Source organism: Cynocephalus volans, chromosome 14, assembly GCF_027409185.1.
Source record: "Cynocephalus volans isolate mCynVol1 chromosome 14, mCynVol1.pri, whole genome shotgun sequence".
NCBI lineage: Eukaryota > Metazoa > Chordata > Mammalia > Dermoptera > Cynocephalidae > Cynocephalus > Cynocephalus volans.
The window spans coordinates 71,406,397-71,410,086 of NC_084473.1; positions in this window are offsets into that span (position 1 = coordinate 71,406,397).

Below are 3,690 nucleotides of genomic sequence, written 5' to 3' on the forward strand. Positions count from 1 at the left end.
TTGAGATAACCACTGACATCATGTTTCATGTGATGGCTTTGAGCATCACATAGTATAATGCATGTGAAAGTCCTTTATAAATGAAGCCACATACACATGTGAACCTTATTAATATTATCAATGATGATTTGACCTTACTTACTGATTTGGGGGGCTTTAAGAGATTAATAACTGAAGGGTCTCCAATAAAGGGACTCCTGTATGATCTCTGTGTTTCTACCTTTGTTACATATAACCTGTTCTTCTGGTTTCCTAGGTTGAGGAACTTGTAAGAGGTGAGGGAAGGAAGGTGCATTCTATTCTAAAAAGCTGATTAATCTTATCTTTCCCCTTATTTCCAGGTCCCTGCCCTGTCCCCCCTTTTAAAAACATGTTCTATGCATTCCAGGGATTCAGTACATCCTTTGTAGTCATGGTAGGGGATAGTCATAGGAACAGGCATGTGCATCAAAGTCTCTGAGTGAGAATAGAGAGTGCTTTGTGAAGTCATGGATGTGGGGCACTGTGAAGGGGTAGCAGGCATCAGGTGGCCCCATCCCTGCTAGGCCAGAAGGCCCTCCTTTCATTCTTCTTGTCCTGGCTACAGCTTTGTACCTCTTGTCTCCTGCAGGCCCTTAGGCCAGTATCCAGTTCCATCCAATTTTATCAACTGTTACATCCATACCTCTTCTGTGAGGTGTGTAATAGAGAAACTGTGGAGGTCAAGTGACTGCCATCCCAGGAGTCCCTGGAAGATGCTGCTCCTTCTGTGTTCCTTTTGGCTTTCACAGCTCCTATGACCTACATTCTCTCAGCAACCTCACCAGGAGATCTAATACCAACCTCTCTGCTTGAGCCTTCTCCACCTCCCTCATCCGTTCTCTCACCCAACCTAACTTCCCCCTTAACTGATTTACTTTCACGCTCTTATCCAGGTGGTTCCCCTCTACCACCAGAGCCTTTCCTCCCCTTAAATTCCAGATTCCCAGTGGACCATTTCCTACCCCAACTGCTTGCCTTTCCTCCACTTCCTCTACATCATACTCAGAGAGCAGATCCTGTTCTCCAACCAGAGGCCACTTTGTCTATACACCATCTTCTCATTTGATTCCATACTTTCCCAAGATATTAACTCCTTATCCAATTTTTCCCAGGCAGTGAATCCCACTGATTCATATGCTTGTCATTGCACATCACCAACCTTTTCTGCTTTACTACTGCCAGACTGCACTGTAACTGTAGCTGAATCAAAATTGATTTCTACCTCATTGAAGCCTGTTCCAGAGGTGTCCTCTCCAGACAACTCTGCTAGTTGTCCGCTTATGTCCCAACCATCAGAGGCATTGACATTCAAACCTAGCAATTTCAGAACTCTCTGGGTGGCAGGCTCATGTCAAGGACTTGTTCCCCCTAACTTGGCACAATGTGATTTCAAGCAAGAGCTTCTTGCCCTCCATTCTTCTGAGGCATTTTTTAAGGGAGACCCTGTAGCCAACCTTGTAGAGCCTGGTAACCTCTTATTTCTCAGCCCTGATGTTCTGGCATGACTGGGGAAGGACACACATCCATGCTAACATATGTAGCTGTTGACAGAATTCAGTTCTTAAAGGCCTGTTGGACTGAGGGCCTCAATTCCTTGCTGGCTGTTGGCTGGAGTTGGCTGGAGGCCCCCTCAGTTCCTTGTCATGTGGGTCTCTCCAGTGTGGCAGCTTGCTTTATCGAAGCCAGGAGAGGAGAGAGTCTGCTTGATCCTCCAAAGCTGAGATCTGTTCATGCTTTTCAATTCATAACACTTTCCATAGTGTATTGGGATATTTGGCTTAATTATTTACCTTCTCAGATTGAGGTACCATGGGTACCTCATCAGAGCTCTGTGCACAGCATTTGGTAAGTAGCATACAGTGGAGCTCAGAAACTTCAAAGTTTGCCTTTTAAATTGTGGTGGAGGCAAAGTTGGAATTTTTAAAGATCATTTTCACCAATTGGATGGAAAACTAGTAATGAAAGCGACAAGGAAGAAATCTTTCTACAATTTTCTGATTTTTCCCTGGTGGGGCCCAGGGACAGGCCTCTCTGTGACATGGGCCAGCAGATATCAGATGTGATTCCAGAAAGGTGCCTCTAGATTGATGTAAAACACCAGGTACTGATTGGGGTCAGGGAGGGCAAGCAAGAGAGAGAATGATCCAGCTCTCTGGGGATGTTAGATGGGAGAAGGAGTGGTTGGAAGGGCCAAGATAAGGAGTTAGGTTCAGGGGGCTGCTTCAGGCCCTGTGGAGAAATAAGTGCAAACCAGGAACTCTCTTTTTTTCAAGGGCTCCCTGCCCATGGGACTGAACTTTAGGGCTCCAGATGAATCCCAGACCTGCCCACTGGTGGGTGCGGTACTCCTCATGTATGTCATAGCTGGCACCCATCTCATGGAGTCTGGGACATGGCAGTGCTGACCCTCAAACTAAAGCCTTTTGCCACCTGCAGCTGGAGGTGTGGTCCAAGGACCAGCATCTCTCCCTCAGATTCAAGTAAGTCCTTTGAGTTGAGGTTGGGAATAAAGTCCTCCAAGGACTGAGGTTCACTCCCGATATAGTCAACATGCCCTTTTATTTTCTGTATTTCTGATGCTTTGACATCTGGGGCCTTGCTGACCCTGGAAAGAATGCCCTTTTCAGGGCTAGCCAATTCCTAGAAATATGAGGGACTTGCCTGGAGGTGAGCTTTCATTTGCAAACCAATCAATCCAGAGCCCATACCCCAACTATCTATCTCCTTTATTGGGATCTCACAGGGCTCTTATGCTCTGGACCACTATGCTACTGCCCTAATCATCTCAGGGCCAGGTACCAGACCACCAGAGACAGCCCCTATACCACAAAACCAGCTGAAATTATTCGAAGTTGCCAGTCCTAAGCCTGCTTATCCTACACCGCCTATTCCTTCCAGTGGAAACCACAATAAAGGTTCTAGCCCACTTTCCCCCCACTTCCTCTGCCTCCTGACTGACCCTGGTGCTTCCCCATGTGGCTGCCCTGCATGGTGTGCTATGCCTCCTATATCTAGGAACCTGTGAGTATAAACTTCTTTGATGGCAGTCATATCCATGTCTGTGTATCTTATCACACCTGATTAAAACAAATCCTGGGTACATTTTAACATACCAGGGACTCCTTTAAAGATTGAGGAGGCTGATTTGACCTGTCTGGTCAGGAATGTTGAGGCAGAGAACTTATGGTGAAGGCTTAGGCCTCAGGCCTTCATAGGCACATTGCCTATCTGTCAGGCAAGGGCTTCTAATCACCTCACATGGATTCATCTGAATTCTCCCCTGCAAGCCCAAGAACAGAGGACTTGGTACCCATTCTGAGCATTCTTAGGACACACTTAAGCATGTGTTATAGATAAGCTCTAATTCCTTCTTCCATAAGAAGTGAGAAACAGGGTTGTCCTTCCCTGAGGTGAAAAAAGGGATGGGTGTTTTATTCTTTGAGTGATGTAGACCTGTGCTCTGCTTCCATGCAGCTTCTCCAGAATTGACAGACTCTGGTGGGATTGAATGTGTGGATGCTGGAGACAGTCGTGTCCTGGAGGATTGTGAGCAAGTGCCCCCATGCTGTAGTGTAGGAGAAAGGACCTGCTCACTCTTTGTGTGGGCTTGTCTGATGAACTTCTCAGCAGCAACCATAGAACCAGAGGCTCTTCTGCCCTTTGCTGGGA